Source organism: Gossypium hirsutum, chromosome D06 (assembly GCF_007990345.1).
Source record: "Gossypium hirsutum isolate 1008001.06 chromosome D06, Gossypium_hirsutum_v2.1, whole genome shotgun sequence".
In the NCBI taxonomy this organism is placed as follows: domain Eukaryota; kingdom Viridiplantae; phylum Streptophyta; class Magnoliopsida; order Malvales; family Malvaceae; genus Gossypium; species Gossypium hirsutum.
Window position 1 is genome coordinate 52,192,550 of NC_053442.1, and position 18,638 is coordinate 52,211,187.

The 18,638-nt window shown below is 34.9% G+C and overlaps 1 non-coding gene across 1 annotated transcript; it reads right to left on the reverse strand.

Annotated features, from left to right (window-relative positions):
• Positions 1–17,873: 17,873 nt before the first annotated feature.
• Positions 17,874–17,980, reverse strand: LOC121218761 (small nucleolar RNA R71). Its single transcript, XR_005915238.1, has one exon. It is a non-coding gene; the product is annotated as a small nucleolar RNA R71 (small nucleolar RNA).
• Between the last annotated feature and the right edge of the window lie 658 nt (positions 17,981–18,638).

Consider the following 18,638-nt stretch of genomic DNA (forward strand, 5'->3'; position numbering starts at 1 on the left):
CCTTTAGGGTTTTGTAAACATGGGCAGTCCATAACTTTTATATCCACTAAGAGTCTAAGAATATGTTACCTGTTAGTGGTGGTATTGTCTCCAATAGTGTTACCCCTCATGACATGAGTTGGATTAATTATGTGTAATTCCTGCAAGCAGAATGTGTTGAACTAATGACCATGTAATAAGTTTGTTGTGCCTGAGGGTAGATCATATAAATATATAAGAAAATAATCGAATCATGTCAGAGTAGAAGAGAAAAGTACTCAACAAGTTAAATTATCTTCTATTTCTTGGAGTACCTACTTGTGTACTGGTTGATGTAAGATCAAACAATTTACTTAATATATGGAGTTGTTTGTTTTCTTGCAGAATAGAGATGCTGGTTGGGGTCTTCACATTGAAGGTCCAAGCACCATGTTTGGTGCTGTGTTAAATTATGTTAGCTTGAGGATGCTTGGTGAAGGTGTTGAAGGTGGAGAAGGGGAAATTGAGAAAGCACGTGAGTGGATCCTAGAACATGGCTCCTTTCAAAAGTTTGTTAGTAAATAGTCTCCCTTTTACAGGTTTTATATTTGTTCCAAAGGTTCTACATTATTCTACTTTAGACAATAATTTTGTATAATTCTGTAGGAAGAATGTGGTGTCATTGTCGAATGGTGTATCTGCCAATGTTGTTTTTGTATGGGAAGAAGTTTGTGGGTCCTATCACACCCACAATTCTATCCTAGAACATAGCTGATTACATGCATATGGTTATGTATTTGTTGAATGCATACATATATACATATTTATGTCTGTAAATGTGTGCATTGGGATAAATTTTATAGGAGATAGCTTTGTGTTACAATGTAGATTGGTTGGCTAAGGAATTGGTTATACTTGAGAGTGGCTGAAATTTGATAATGATGCTATCTGTGTTGTTTGTAAGACAACAAAAAAATTGCTTTTATGCTGAGCATAATTTAATCAGGAGATCACTACAATTGATTCACTACTAATTAGTAAATTTCGGAAGTAGTTTGCAATGCTTTTATATTTTAATAATTGAGTATTATTATATATTTAATTTGAAATAAATAAATCATTGCAATATATGTAAAAACAATTTAAAACATAAAAATTTATTAATATATATTAATATATGTAAAAACAACTTTTTCGGAAAATATTTTCAGGAAATCTGCCAAACAGCAGAAAATATTTTACACAGATTCAATCAAACATCAGAAAATATTTTCCAGTAAATCATTTTACAAAAAAGTAAAATATTTTCAGAAATCATTTTACGGAAAATATTTTACTGCCAATCAAACGGACCCTAAAGTACGAATTTCATCCCTAAGTCCCCATTCAAATTTATCACACATTTCCTTCTTTGTCTAAAACATGTTATTTGCATAACAACTAAGTTAGAGGAATTCTCGCTCATATTCCATAACAGACATCCTACCTTGTCTCAGATATAGAAATCTCTTCCTTATTTCATCAACATACATCTGGTTTAAATATCTTTTCTTAAAATTTTCCATAAAGAATTTCCAACCAACCATTTCTTCATGAGTTACACTAACCAAGGTTTCCCAGCATTGATAAGCTTCCCCTTCTAAAAGTGATATAGCACACAAAAGACTATCCTCAAGAGTACATTTCAATTCTTTTATCACTCTACATAAACAAGATAACCATTGTTCAGCCATAGTGGGGTCACTATCTTTATCCACAAGAAACTCTTTGGCACCCATTTTTCTAATCTCCCTTACAGGATCAATTTTGGATGAAGTCACAACAGGTACTTGTAAAGCAGGTTGTGTTGGGTGAACTATTGTAGCCCATAGCTGCTGAGGTTGTTGTGGTTGTGGTTATTGAGTGTTACCCATGAACTGATCAAATAGTTGTGTCATCATCGTGAAAAGTACATTTCTAAAGGCATTCCTTGCAGTACCTATATTATTGGTAGGAGCTTGTTCTTATGCAGGCATATGACTCTCCATTTCTTCCCCAATAGGTTTTTTAGATTCGTCAGACATTTTCTTATATCACTACAAAAAAATTTTAACATGCATGATGGGGTGTGACACAACCTTCAGATTTTTAGGATTCGGCTAAAGCTTGGCTTTGATACCAAACTTGTAACACGCCAAACCCGATCCCTTAGAAGGACCCAAGTATGACATGTCACTATTTAAAAATCATCCATATTTAAAATTGTTTCTAGCAAAAAAAAATTATAATTTATAGTGTTTGAATTCAACCTTTAATAAAGCATTAAAATAAATTATAAGCCAAATGGCGTATAAACTTCAATAAGGTAAGTCCATCACAGCATTGTTAAGAAACATAAATTTCAATTACAATTCTAGAGGCTACACAACATATTTCCTTTAACTACATTTTCGTAGATCATTTCATATCATATCATTCTTTTAAAAAGCAGATGGTAGAGGCTTAACATGAAAATGGCCCATACTTCTTATCCTAGACAATTCAGAGCACAAACTAATGAATCTTGATAGACAACTATTACACCCACTCACATACACTGATCATCCTTTACAGAGTAAGAATACTTACCTTATATTATTATAAAGTAAAGATAATCACAACACATGGAAGTAAGAAGGAACTCACCAGAAAAATAACCAAGTCTAAATAGTAGGTCCTTTGCCTTTGTCACTCGAATCTTCTGTAGTGTCTTGGCTAAAAATAAGGTTATTTAAACATATCATATTACTACTTCATGGAATCTAAACATGCATGCACGAAACATTAACACTTAACCTAAAACCAGAAAGTTTCTTCCTTATACAGTAGTTTGACACATATGCATGCAAAATCAAAAACATGTAAATTGCCTTAAAAATCACCTAGGGTTCATCAGTAATTACAAGAGAGCTATGGAAAACGTATAAGTTGGCTGACTACAGCAAACTGAACTTAAGACAGGTTTTTTAAGTGTGTGTCGCCCATACTAAATTAAACCTAGGTATAAATATTTTTTTAAAAATTTTATCAGCCTTTAATCCTATTCCTCCACCCTGCTTGTCCCTCCCTTCCACTCTCCTCTTTTCTTTTCAATTTTTTTCTTTCTTTCTCCCTTGTTGTCGTCGTCTAAACCCCTTGAATCACCATCTCTTTTTATTTTCTTTTGCCACAAGATATTGTATCACTCTCCCTTCAATATTTCTATCATTTTTCCCTTAATTTCTAGCCTGAAATCTAAAATTTTGGATCTCCAAGAATGACCCCCATTATTGCCAACAAGAGCCATTGCCACCCCTTTCACCTAGCTTGTGTAAAATCTTGTTTTCTTTCAATTTCTTGATGGATCTCGTAAGTTTAATACCCAAATTTCTATATCTAGAATTAGGGTTATTTTTTAAAGATTGAAAGAGTATTTTCCAACCTTTCAAGTGATTGTAAAGGTGGTTTTAAATCAACTTCAAATTGGCCACCGTCGGTGGTGGTGTGCGCACATAAAGGCTAGAAAGGGCGATATTGTTTCTTTAATTATTTCCCATCTTTTTCCAGCAACATCTTAGGTTATTGAACCATTCCTAATCAGCCTCTAATCATGTATAATTTAGGAAAAATAAATCTTGATCAATTGGCAACTTAGATTTGACAATTCAGGAATCATAAGTGTAGTTGATTATATGCTAGGAAGATGTTTCGGTATAGAGTCGAGTAAAATGTTAATTGATCAAATTAAAGAATTTAAAGATGGAATAGATATAAAATTTTCATTATTTAAATGTGTTAGGTGCCAACTTAAATGCCCCAAAGCAATAGTGAAGTCGATAGATGTTCACCCGTGTGTTTCACATCAAACTAGTGTAAGGAACCTAACTAGTTTGGATCTGAAAAATTGATATAATTGTAACGGTTGGATTGAACCCATAAGAGGGTGATTTTCAGCTATATAAGTGTTATTTTAATTTAGCTAAATGATGATTCTTAATTTAGGTTCATTTTAAAGTCTTAAGGAGAAACTGCGAGATTCGCAAGCGTGCTACAATAAAGCGTAATTAAGGTGTGAGTCCTAACTCGTTAACCTAAATGTTTTAATATTATTTTTAAATGATTTAATTGATGACTAAGCTTGCTAGTTGGGCTTGGCTAAATGGCTAAGTAATTAAATTGTAAGTGGCCGAACCAAGTACGTTTTGAGCCCTAACTATTTGGCATGTTAGCGAAAAGGTAAGAATGACTAAATAATTGTGTGATTGATTAGTTGATATGATGTATGTTGATTGTATGTATAGCATGATTTTTAATAAGAATGAGGCTTGTGCATGATATATTTGTATGAATGATTTGCTATGAAATATTGGAAAGACTGCTATACATGCACTCGGAAAAGAATTGTAAGTTATATGAGATTGTGATATGTTGAACGACATCATCTTAATGGTGAATTGAAATTTGGATAAATGGTCCCATTTACTGAAAGCATTTGATCATATGAAGGGCATGTTGATCATGCCAAAGAAATGTGAAAGTATTGAATCCATGACTATGTATGAGATTGTATGACATCTTGCATACGCATTAGGATGGGTTTGATATTTTGGTTGACGGAAGAGTTCCGTGGTAGACTAGCAGCATATTAAGTCCGCATTTATCGTAGTTAGTGCCTGCATTGGAAGTACTATGGAGATTGGTAATTTTATCGCATTTATTGTTAAATGGTAGATTTTCTATAGCTCTATTTATTCGGTGGTTTTACCATATCGAGTTTTGCTCGCATTTGTTGAAGTTTGGCAGACGTGTTTATGGGAACTTGTGGTGTGTAGTGGATGGTTGGGGTAGGAATTCATTTTTGCATTATGACATGATCATGACTTAATAAAATGTTGTTATTGTTGCTTGATTTTGATATATGGTTCCTTGTGTGAATTCTTAAATGTATTCTAAATGTCTTATTGTTTAGACACACACTAAACTAGGATCGGACTTGGCATGCAGACATACGACGGACATTGAACTTAATTTTTATCATTTATTACTTTTTATTTAAAGTTCACTCAATTTATTTGGTTTTGGACTATAAAATTATTTAAACTGTGGTTTAGGTTTATTTTTGTTTTGGGCATTTTTCATGCATGCATAGTTTCACACTTGAGATTGGTTTATAAGATTATTTCAAAACTAGACTGAGCATGACACTTGGTTTAATTAATAATCGGGTTTTTAATTATTTTTTCGTAATAACTAAGCCTAATAGGATTTTTCAAAAACAATGTCAAGCAACGTGTTTTCCTAAAACCAGGCCAATGTTATTAACTTGACTTAATGAAAGTGGATCTATTTAATGAATTTCAAAATAACAAAAGTAACTGCGATTTTAATGAAAAGAGAGTGCATTTGAGGTTTTCAACCGATGATAGGGTAGATTCGTAGGTTACGTGTCCCATGTGCCTTTCATGATTCGACCATAAGGTCTAGGCCGAGTTTTAAATGTTACATTTAGTGGTATCAAAGCTTAGGTTCAAAACCTCAGACTAATTTTTTTTCTTTTCAAAAATGAACTTGTATGCATGCGTACATGAAAAAAGAATTTTTGGGGAAAAACAAACCATGGTATTTTGAAAAAGTATTTCTTTCAAGAAATGACGAAGTCCAAAGGTCCGATGCGATGCCTATAGAAACAGTAATGAAACTTTTGTGTGATAATAGAGACTATTGCATAAAATTTTAAATAAAAGAATTTGATTGAGAGTGCGCTAAAAGATTTAACAAAGTACTAAAATATTCTTACTTACTGTAGATCCATAAAATACAGAAATGATTACTTGCAAAATGATAACTCATTGTAGGAGTGACCATAGGAGGCGACCTTTGATGGCTTCGATTGATTCGACTGCGTCTGAAAAGCCAATACAGAATAATGAATATAATGATGCTATTGTTAAACCTACTACTAAGGGTAGGAATACAGATAATAGGGATAATAATAATGATTATGAAGAGGATGATCTAGTAAGACGGGCTTTGTTAAAGGCTTTAAATCGGGTTGCTGGGGACAGATGGGTAGCGTTAGTCGTGGGACAATTTCTAAGAGGCTCTACTCTAGTGAGGCAGAGTTGTTTAAAAGTATTGCTAGAACTACTCTTACAGTAGCAAACTACTAGATAGAGGCCACTGAACGTATTCTGGATGATTTGGACTACACTCCTGAGCAGAAACTTAAGGGTGTTGTATCCTTATTGTGGGATGAGGCATTCAGGTGCTGGCAATTAGTGGTTAGGGGTACGTGTAAGAGCATATTGATTGGGCCTATTTTTAGGATGCCTTCCAAGGTAAGTTTCTGGGTCCTCGTTATATGGTGGCCTGACGGTTTGAATTCATAGAGTTGAAGCAGGTTTATATGACTATTTCTAACAATAAGATGGAAGTTCTAAGGTTGAGCCACTATGAACCTAGTATGGTGGCGTTTGAGCACGAAAAGAGTTTTCATTTTTAGGAATACCTGAGGTATAACCTTAAGGTTCAGGTAGAGCGTGTGTTTGAGGCTTTAATCTAGAAGATAAAACTTATTGAGGAGATTAAGCACCTGGAGCACAAGACAAATGAGAAACAAATAGATCAGCCCAAGAAAGAGGTAGGCTTTGCTAGCCCACTGCCATGTCATGTTAGGCGGGCCAAAGAGGCTAGGCCGCAACAAAATAGGGAAGTAGTGGGCTCTAGAGAAGGGCAAATTTAGGTATGTCAATATTGTTAAAGGCGCCATCCAGGTGAATGTTGGATATTAATGGGTGCTTGTTTGATTTGTGGCTCGATGGAGCATAAGATTAAAGATTTTCCTCGTCGACATGATTAGATGCAAGCTTTGGCTCAGCCCTACTATGGGTAAAAATTAAAGGGGTAATCAAAGTGCTTAGAGGGGTCGTAATCAGAATAGAAATAGGAATGGTAACAAGGGATAAAGAGCATTAGCTCAGGTGTGAATCGAGTTGAAGCTAGGTAACTTGCCTTGGTATATGAGACTAGACTCCGAGAGGATAGAGATTCGGCTGACGTCATAATAGGTACCTTTACTATCTATTTGGTGTCTTATTTTGCATTGATTGATATAAGATTTACCTATTCTTATATTGCTTGTGATGTGGCTATAAAATTAGGGATTGGGGTAGAGAAACCTGAAAATACTGTTATTGTAGTCAGTCCTTTAGGATCATCTATACTTGCGAACAATATTTATAGGAGTTTCCCTTTAGAAACTCAAGAAGAGATTTTTCCTGGTGGCTTAATGAAATTCTCTTTTAATGAGTTTGATTTAATTCTGGGGATGGACTGGTTGGTTGAACACCAAGTCCATTTCGATTGTGCACTAAAGAGGGTAATTTTAGTAACAAATACTTTAAAGGAAATTGTTATGGTTAGGAAACGTCAAAGTTATCTGTCTAATGTGATCTTTCCTATGGTAGCAGAAAAGATGGTGCGAAAAGGATGTGAAGAGTTTCGGCTTATCATTCTATTGATAGCATTCATGCAATAAGGGAATTTTTTGATGTGTTTCCCAAGGAACTATTAGGGTTTCCTTCGGATCGGGAAGTGGAATTTTGATTTGAATTGTTGTCGAGAACAACACCAGTGTTTATTGCTCCCTATTGCATGGCACTTAAAGAGCTTATGGAGTTGAAGGTGTAATTACAAGAACTATTGGATAGGGTTTTATTAGGCCCAGTGTTTCACCATAGGGCGCACAGAGTTTTGTTTTTGTGAAGAAACAAGATGGTACACTTCGGTTATGCATTGATTACCTACAGTTGAACAAGCTGACTATCAAGAATAAGTATCATCTACCAAGAATTGACGACTTATTTGACCAGTTCAGAGGTGCAACGGTCTTCTCAAAAATTGACTTGAGATCCAAGTGTTACCAACTTAAGGTAAAAGAATTTGATATTCCCAAGATTTCCTTTAGGACTCATTATGGACAATACGAGTTTCTTGTCATGCCTTTCGGGTTGACTAGTACGCCAGCGACATTTATGGATCTTATGAATCGTATCTTTCAACCCTTCATTGATCAGTTCGTTGTTGTATTCATCAACGACATCCTAGTATTTTCTAAGACAGAATTTGAGCATGATGAGCATTTGAGGGTGGTCCTGCAGATACTTCGTGAAAACCAACTTTTTGCTAAACTCAATAAGGTGAACTCTGGTTGAAGGAAGTTATGTTTTTGGGTCACATGGTACTGGCAAAAGGTATTCGTGTAAATCCTAAAAAGATTGAATCCATCTTAGATTGGAAGCAAGCTAAGAATGTCATAGAGATTTAGAATTTTATGGGTCTCGCTAGGTATTATCGAAGGTTTGTTAAAGGTTTTTCCTTAATAGCAACCCCATTGACTAAGTTGTTGAGGAAAAACACTCTATTTAAGTGGGGAGAATAGAAACAAGTTAGTTTTGTGAAGTTAAAATCTGTATTGACAGATGCTCCCGTCCTAATTCAACCAGAACCTGGTAAGGAGTATGTTGTGAATAGTGATGCTTTGCATATTGGGCTTGGATGTGTTCTAATGCAAGATGGTAAGGTAGTAGCCTATGCCTCGAGATAGCTTAGGCTACATGAATGCAATTACCCCACTCATGATTTGGAGTTGGTAGCTGTTGTTTTTACACTTAAAATCTGGAGACATTACTTATATGGTGCAAAGTGTTCTATTTACACAGATCACAAAATTCTCAGATATCTCCTTACCTAAAAGGAACTTAACTTGAGGTAACGTAGGTGGATTTAATTGTTGAAGGATTATGACTATACAATTAAATATCAAATTGGGAAAGCTAATGTAGTGGTCGATACCTTGAGTAGAAAGGCAATGTGTGACTTGAGGGATATGCTCATTCATTTGAGTCTATTTGATGATGGGGATATCTTAGCTGAATTGAAAGTAAAGCCCTTTTGGATTCAGGAAATCAAATATAAGCAGAGTTTGGATGAATCTTTAGTATCTCGATTTAAATAGGTTCAAGATGGGTCGACTGAGGACTTTGGGATCAATTTTGATGGAATTTTATGTTTCAGAGACAGATACTGTGTACCCAATGATTAGAATTTGAGATAATTCATACATTATGAAGCACATATTAGCCCCTATGCTATGCATCTTGGAAATACTGAAATGTATCACGACTTAAGATAAGTGTATTGGTGGCTGGAATTTAAACAGGAAGTAACGAAGTTCGTATCAAAATTTTTAACTTGCCAGCAAGTTAAGGATGAGCATCAGTTTCCATCAAGCCTGTTTCAACCAATTCGAATTCCAAACTAGAAGTGGGAGAGGGTGAAAATGGATTTTTTTAGTGGGTTGCCTTTGACACCTACTAAGAAAGATATAATTTGAGTCATAGTGGATAGATTGACGAATTCTGCCCATTTTATTCATGTTCGCACTGATTATTCTCTTCAAAAGTTAACTAAGCTTTATATTTCTGAAATAGTGAGACTACAAAGGGTGCTAGTGTCAATGCGAAGTGTCTCACCATTTTGACATTTCAATACAATAAGTTTTCATCTATAGTTCACAAGTCGTCTAGAGTTAGCCAATCGATGCCCAAAATTACATCAAATTCATCATGGTAACAGCATCAAATCAGCCAGAAAACTGTAACCCCGAGTCATCAAAGAAACATTCTTGCACACTTTATCAACTAACACATACTGATCTAGGGGGTTCGATACTTTAACCACGAATTCAGTGGACTCAATAGGTAAATTCTTACTAGATACTAAATTCGTGCATACATATGAATGAGGGGATCTTGGATCAATCAAAGTAGTAATATCAGTATCAAAAATAGAGAAAGTACTGGAAATAACATCTGGCATAGAAATGTCCTTTCGTGCGCGAATAACATAAGCCCTAGCTGGTGCTCGTGACTCAGATCTCATAGTAGAATCTTTTGTAAAACCACGGCTACCACTCACATTTTCAGGATTACGAGGTGGTCTACCTTTAATAGCATTATTGCTCAGCCTTGTGGTTTGAGCTTTCTCTTTCTCAGATTTATCTAGGAAATCTTTAAGATAGTGGTCTAAAAAACCAGACCTGAAACACGCTCTGCTCTTTAAAATACACTCACCATAATGTGGCCTTTTACAGTGCTTACACTCGGGCCAAAAATTTCTGACGCTACCCTCACTTGCTACAGATGTAGCCTGAGGTTTTGGACTAGAGCGTCGAGTACCTCTGTCTCTACTAGAATATCCTGTAGAAGCTGTAGAAGGGTTGTGATGTTCTTTAGATCTCTTTGATGCTGACTGATATGACTTCTCAGTCGATCTCTTTCTTGAGTCTGTAGCTTCAAATTTAGCATGTTTTGTCTATGTACTCCATTCCTTGGACTTATGAGCTCGATCAACCAATACAATAAATTCTTTCATCTCAAGAATTTCAACTAGAGGCTTTATGTCTTCCTTTTGCCCTTCTTCAAACCTCTTACACATAGCAATCTCGGTTGGAATACATTCCCGAGCATATTTGCCTAGTCTAACAAATTCCCGCTCATACTCTGATACAGACATACGGCCTTGTTTGAGCTCGAGAAATTCTTTACGTTTCTAATCCAAAAACCTCTGACTAATATATTTATTTCAAAACTCGGTTTGAAAGAATTCCCAAGTGATTCATTCTCTCGACACAATAGAAATCAATGTGTTCCACCATGGTAAGCTGAATCTTTTAATAAAGATACCGCACACTTAACACATTAGATCGGTGAACAAGAGAGTTCCTCGAAAACCCTGATCGTATTCTCTAACCAAAATTCTGCTCTCTCGGGATCATCTTCAGCAATAGCTCAGAATTCTTCAACCTCGTATTTACGAATCTTATAACAGGTGGTTTACTAACTCGGATTAGTTTTATACCTTGAGGAATAACGGGAACTGGTTGGGGAGCAAGAGGGGGTGGAGGTTGATGAGCAGTCGGGTTTGTCCGTACGAACTCAGTGAACCATTCACTCATCATCTCGAAGAAGGCTTCCTTAGCCCCTCCTTCTTGGCCTTCAGATATGAGCCTTGCGTCGCTCGAAGCTACTCCGTGAACGGAAGCTTAAGTGTTACTCTCTACTTCATCGGAGTTAGCTCAGTTGGATGTCATTGCTATAAGAAAACATGTTTTAAAACGGTCAGAAGATATCACACTATCATAGGTTATATAATGGCATGTATTAAACTCGTACACGCTACATTTAGTCCGAGAATCGACTAAACCGTAACTCAGATACCAATAAACGTAACACCCCTAATCTGTATCCGTTACCAAAATAGGGTTTCAAAGCATTACTGGAGTTTACAAATCAAACAGACAGAAATTTCAAATATTTCATTTCATATCAATATTCATATTTAAACCAATCAAAATCATAGATATTGTCCCTTATACAAGCCCTCGAGGCCCCAAATATGCATTAGAAATGAGTCGAGACTAAATAGGAAACTTGGAGAATTTTTCAAAAAATATTGAAAATTTTAAACACTACAAGGATCATACGACCGTGTGACTTACACTGTCAAGAGACATACCCGTGTCTCAGGCCGTGTGGACATTCAAAATAGGGACACACGGTCGTGTCACCTAGCCATGTGTCACACACGACTGAGACATGCCCGTGTGGAAAAGACTAGGTCATTTTTCTCACCCAATTTGGCATGTACCTACACAAAACTTTGCACATACTTACAAGACATAACAAGGCATCCAAAACAAGCATAAACAAGTCATATACATATAGCATAAAATCATACAACCAATATGCCCTTAGGCACCTCAAATGACAAAATATAAACATGCCTAACCATGTATGCAATTTGACCAAATAATCAACTAACTTGCATGCATATTTGCATCAATACATACCATATAATTTACTTAGCAAAACACAACCATTTGGTACTAAAATGCCATTCTATAATTAGCATCAATAGTCATTTAAGCTATTCAAACAAAGTATCAATTCTCAACAAGTCACAAGCCATATATATTATGCATATTCATCTATCATATCATCTTCCATCATTCAATCATATTAAGTCATTCATCAACCATTTTAAGGCTACTTAAATACATACCAAAATATGCCAAAACACAAGCCAAATCAAATGGTCATATTCACAACAAAACATATAGGCCAACATTAGCCAGAATACCAATACATGTCATTATAACCAAAATTAAACAACTGAATGTACCAAAAGAGCCGATGGATAGTGTGGTATAGCTACGAAAAACTTCCAACCCGAACGAGCTTCCAATTCACTATAAAACACAGAAAATAACATAGAGTAAGCATTTAAGCTTAGTAAGTTCTTGTAACATAGAATTTAACTTACCATTTAGTCTTATAATTGGTAAGTAAACAAGCAAATCCCATTACAATTTGGCCAAATACCTAAGCACATATACACCAACCATGTTAACCATGTAATTACATATATAACCCAATAAACATAGATGAACATAACAATTTATCAAGTTCCATATACATGTATCATCCATTTCATTTTTCCATATATCATGTAACCCCATTTTCATGTAATTCATATGTATACCTGTAATAGTTCATATCTAACTCTAATAATTTCATATCAAAACATTGCCCGTTGAATAGTTTAGAATACCATTGGGTACTCAGGATAGCTCACACATAATGTGCTAGATCATATAACTGTAATCCATCAATTCATGTACATGTATGCTCATACGAGCTATGAATTGGTATGCTCTCACGAGCTGTAATTGGTATGCTCCCACGAGCTGTAATCGGTCTACTCTCACGAGCTGTGGGTTGGAATGTAGCTACTTGATGCAGCTGACACGAGTTATGGAGTATCCAAAACACATGTCAAACCTCAACCATCAGTAGGACGTTCGGGACTAGCACTCAAATCATGTAAACCCTAATGACATGTCATTTGTATCCTACGTATTCTTAAGGTTCAAACGAGGCTCGGTAATTGTCGTGCGTCTTTGGATATGGAGTCGATATTTAAACATGGCAATTCACAAATATATATAATTTAAACAAAACATATATACACAAATTAATTACACAAACTTACCTCAACAAGTGTACACAGATACAAAGGCGACTAATCCGAGATTTTCCCTTTTCCCCGATCTAACTCCGTACGAGGTCTGTCTTGATCTACACAAATAAATTTAATCAATTCAATATATCTTTTCATTAAATTTAACCAAAATCACATTTTTGGAAAAATTACCATTTTTCCCTATACTTTTCACTTATTTGCAAATTAGTCTTTAAGTTCGGAAAATAAAATTCATACAATTTTACCCTTACCCAAGCCTAGCCAAACATCTTATACACTTATAGCAGCCCACACATTTTACTAATTCACAAATTATATCATGTAATATTTACTATTTTTCAATTTAATCCCTATTTGACAATTTTACCAAAATCCCTTTACAAAAGTTGTTTATCAAACAATAATCATCTTTTTTTCTATCATCAAAATTCAACACCCATGTACATGCATCAATGGAAAAACCCTAATAGTTTAACAATTTCACAAATTAGTCCCCGGGCTAGCTAGATTAAGCTAAAACGATCTCAAAAACATAGAAATCATTAAAAACGGGACAAAAATACATACCTAATTAAGGGAATAAAGATGGTCGAATGTAGCTTCAACAATGGCTACTTGTTTCTTCTATTTTCGATCGAAAGATGAAAGTAAAAGATGGTTTTTTGTTTTTATTTTATTTTCTTTATCATTTATTTACTTTTTACTAATTTAACCTTTAAAATCTTTATTAATTACACAAATGTCAAACCATGTACATCCACTATCAACTTAAATGGTCTAATTATTATATAAGGACTTCAACTTAAAAGTTCTATAGCTATTTAATACCTTTAGCTATTAGAACTCAACTTTTGCACTTTACGCGATTTAGTCTTTTTTATCAAATTGAGCATGTAAACGATAAAATTTCTTAACAAAATTCTATATGGTACTACTATCATGCTGTAGGCAATAAAAAAATTGATTTCACTAAAAATGGATTGTTACATCCTCGATTTACGTCTCAATTTTAGAAGAAATTGCACTAGGCTTTGGGTACTCGGTTGGATTTCAATACAGCTTTTCATCCACCATCCGATGCTCAATCTAAAAGGGTCATTCAAATTCTAGAAGATACGTTGAGGAGTTGTGTAATTGACTTTCGAGGCAGTTGGGAGGAGCATCTACCAATGGAAGAGTTCACCTGTAGTAACAGCTTTCAGTTAAGTATCCAAATGGCACCTTGTGAAGCTCTTTATGGTCGTAAGTGTCGCTCACCTTTATGTTGGACCGAAGTGGGAGAAATGACATTAATGCATCCATAATTGGATTCAAAAATCGAGGATAAAATTCGATTAATTTGAGATAGATTGAAGGTAACTTTTGATAGATAGAAATCATATGTCGATTTGAAGTGTAAGGACATCTAGTTTAATTTGGGAGAGTGGGTTTTCCTTAAAGTCTCTCCATGGAAGAAACTTTTGAGGTTCGGTTGTAAGGGGAAGTTAAGCCCTAGATTCATTGGCCACTATCAAGTGCTTAGAAGGATTGGTCCTGTGGCATATCAACTAGAATTACCTCCTAAGCTAGATCGTATTCATGATGTGGTTCACGTCTTGATGTTTAGATGGTATCGACCAGATCCCTTACATGTTTTTTCTAGTAGAGGGGATCGTAGTTAAATCGAATTTGACATTTGAGGAGGAACCTATTCAAATATTGGATCGTGAAATCAAGGTGTTAAGGCAAAAGGAAATTCCTTTAGTTAAAGTACTTTGGAGAAATCATGGAATTGAAGAGGCTACTTGGGAGCTAGAGGACTTGATTTGGCTTCAGTATCCTCACCTCTTTGAATTAGGTAATTTTGAAGATGAAATTCCTTTCAAGGGGTAGAGTTATAACATCCCAAATTTTAGATTAATAAGAATGTAAAATTATTTCAAAAATAAGGAAATAGACTAGTGGTTAATTGATAATTATGAAAGCATGGAAATTAGATTAAATTTCCAAGTTTGACTCCCTTCCCTTACAAAGTAATTAATTTTTACAAAATCCCTTCTTCTTTTTTAAGTGTGTGATGCCCATGCCTAATTACACCTAGGTATAAATATTTTTTTTTTAAATTTGATCAGCCTTTAATCCTAGTCCCTCCACCCTAGCCGTCCCTCCATTCTCCTCCCCCCCCCCTTTCATTTCAATTTTTTCTTTCTTTCTCCTCTGTTGCCGCCATCCAAACCCCTTGAATCACCATTTGAAACATGAAAATATACACACTTTTTCATGCCCCTTTTAACTCAAATTCATGAAAATTCGTAGTAATTATTATCGAAAAATATATAATAATTATAAAATAATTAAATTTTACTTAAATTATTAACATTTTTAATTTTAATTAATTTTATAATAAATTTTTGATTAATTTTTATAATTTTCGACAAATTCGCACAAAGGGCAAAAGTTAGCTCAGCAGACACTTCTAGAAGCGCAAAACCAAGAAGCGATTTTTGAAGACTCGAAGCAAATTAATTTTTTAGCCTAAGATGGTCCAAATTATGAATATTAATTCATATTATAATTAATTTTAATTTTAATCCAAATTATTTTGGGTTACATAAATTATTATTAATTAATTATGAAAAAAGGCCCAGTTGAGCTGAATCGAGAAAACCGATTTGACCAAGCGTTGGGCAGCCCAAAACCGTCCCACATGCTGACCTAATCAGCTTGTTTGGCTGATTATTTGGCTTGCAAAATAGCCCTTGAAGGCTCCTTGAATTTTCATTCAAACCCTTCCACTATTCATGCCTTTCTAGATTTGCCCCTACCTTAAAATAGCAAGTTTGAAACCTTCAAACTAGCCACATGTGCGGCCACCCAAGGGGGGACTCTATGGCTGCTGATTTTTTCTATTTTTAGCAGCCTAATCAACCTATAAAAACCCCCCTTGGCTGCTCATTTGAAACATATCTCAAAACCTCTTATCATTTTACTTCTCTTTTACTTTCTCTCTTCAATCCCCTTCTGTTGTTCTTCATTTTCTTTCTCATTCCCTTGCCAATTTAACATCTTCAAAAAAAGTCCTTAAAACACCATTTGGAGCAGTATTAAGTGTTCGTGGAAGTCTCGGTTCAACAAGAACACGCAGAGGAGGAGCGGAGCAACTTAGTCAAGCCTCGGAGAAACACCGGATTTGATTCTTATTCCTTATCCTTTTAATTTTATTGTTGTTGTTATGAACATGTCTATGAATAATTTTCATGTTGATATGTTTAATTTAATTAATATGGCTTAAATTTAATTTGTGTTAGGTTGATTGCATTTTGTCCACTTAATTTATTAAATTTGTGTTTGTGTTATTATAGGCCTTGGTAAGATGTTTGATTAAATAAAACCATGACTAAGTTCTTCTTGCATTACAATTGTAAGGTAACTAATGAATTAATTATTTAAATGGATTGAAATTGTAATTAATTGACACGGTACTTAATCAGTGCATGTTTAATCATCTAAGGGAGCTGAGGGTTAAATTAGCAACGGTATCTAGCGATAAATTAGCCATGCATAACTTGCAAGATTATTGTGATTAAACTGTTTCAACGTAGGAATATATTGTTACCTCACGTAATCTTTTATGTGCTTATTAGATTGAATTAATTTTTTGAATTGGCATAGAGATATGTACAGGAGATTATTTTTAATTTCATAAGTATGTATGTGCATTAACCCATTTGCTTATTAAAATTGTTCAATCGGTTGAATTGACATAGAGACATAGTCAAGAGATAAATGGATTTTGGTAGGTGAGTATGTTCATAAGTTACCAAATTACCAAGTTGCTGTGAATTTATTCGTAACAACATGAACATGAGTTTAGTAATTCTAAGTTAAGAAATGTAATTAACCTAACACAATTTTGTCACCTTGATTAAAATAATCTTTTGAAATCGTGCACTGGAACTTTTATTTTCTCTTTATTTATTTTACTTAGTTAAAAATCTTAGTTTTTAATTACCTCTTCAAATCAAAATATTTTTTGTCGCCAAAGTGTTTTTATTGCATTCATAAATAATTCTTTCCACAGTCCCTATGGATACGCTAACTCGACATTTACTTTTCACTTTATTACTTATTGCGATGGTGTACACTTGCACATTTCCGTCATTCCAAGTTTTTGGCGCTGTTGTCAAGGTCTGTTTTAAAAGTCATTTTTGTGAATTTTTGAATTTTGCATTTTGGTTCATTTTTTTTGTTCAATTTTAACTTTTTTTCTGTGTTGTTTCAGGTGTTTATGAGTATTGATCGAATTATCGATTTACTTCTCGTAGACCCTGAGATTGGAAGAACTTCTCGATAGCTTAGAAGACAAGCAAGTCAGAGAAGGACCAAAGAGATGAACTTTGAAAATCTGAATCAAGGAAACGGAGCAAACCCTGCTCAAAATCCTATCCTTATTGCTGATAATAGGGATAGAGCTCTAAGATTGTATGTCATGCTAGTGTTTCGTGATCTTAATCTGGGTATTAGGAGACTCGAAATCAAGGTACAACAATTTGAGCTGAAGCCAGTCATGTTTTAGATGGTTCAAATAGTGGGCCAATTCAGTGGAATGCCTAACGAAGATCCTCATTTTCATTTAAGACTATTTATAAAGGTGAACGATTCCTTCAAGTTAGCCGGAGTACCCAAAGATGCACCACGATTAAAGTTATTCCCATATTCGCTAAAGGAAAGAACTCAAGCCTGGTTGAACTCATTGCCAAAAAAATTCCATTTCAACATGGCAAGAGTTAGCAGAAAGATTCCTCATGAAGTATTTACCGCCTACCAAGAATGCTAAGTTGAGGAACGAGATCACTGCTTTCCAAAAAATAGATGATGAGTCCTGGTATGAGGCATGGGAAAGGTACAAAGAATTATTACAAAAGTGCCCTCATCACGGAATCCCTCATTGCATCCAACATGAGACATTTTATAACGATTTTAATGCTCAGACAAGGATGGTAGTGGACGTTTCTGCTAATGGTGCTCTCTTTTTTAAGTCTTATAACAAGGCTTATGAAGCCATTGGGAGAATTGCCAACAACAATTATCAATGGCCAACCAATAGAGTAGCGTCAAGAAGACGAGTCACTAGAATACATGAAGTGGATCCACTAACTTCACTCGCATCTCAGGTATCTTTGATATCCTCAATGCTTAAAAATTTTACCACTAATGGGTTTAATAGTTTTGAAGCTCAGCCACCTAATCAGTCTGAAAATACAGCTTGTGTCTATTGTGGGGAAGGATATTTGTTCGAAGAATATTCATAAAACCTAGAATCTGTGTATTACATGGGTAATCAGAACCAGAATTGAGGAAGCCAAAGATTGCAATCCAATTTTTATAACCCATCTTGGCAAAACCATCCTAATTTCTCTTGGAGTAACTAAGGGGCTGGAACCAGTAACACTTATGCCCAAGCTAGACCGACCCAACCACCTATTTTTATTTAGCAAATTCGAAAGCAACCTCAAGCTGAAACTTCCAATGGCTTAAAACCTTGTTGAAGGCATTCATAGCCAAAAATGATGCATTAATGCAAAGCCAAGCAACCACAC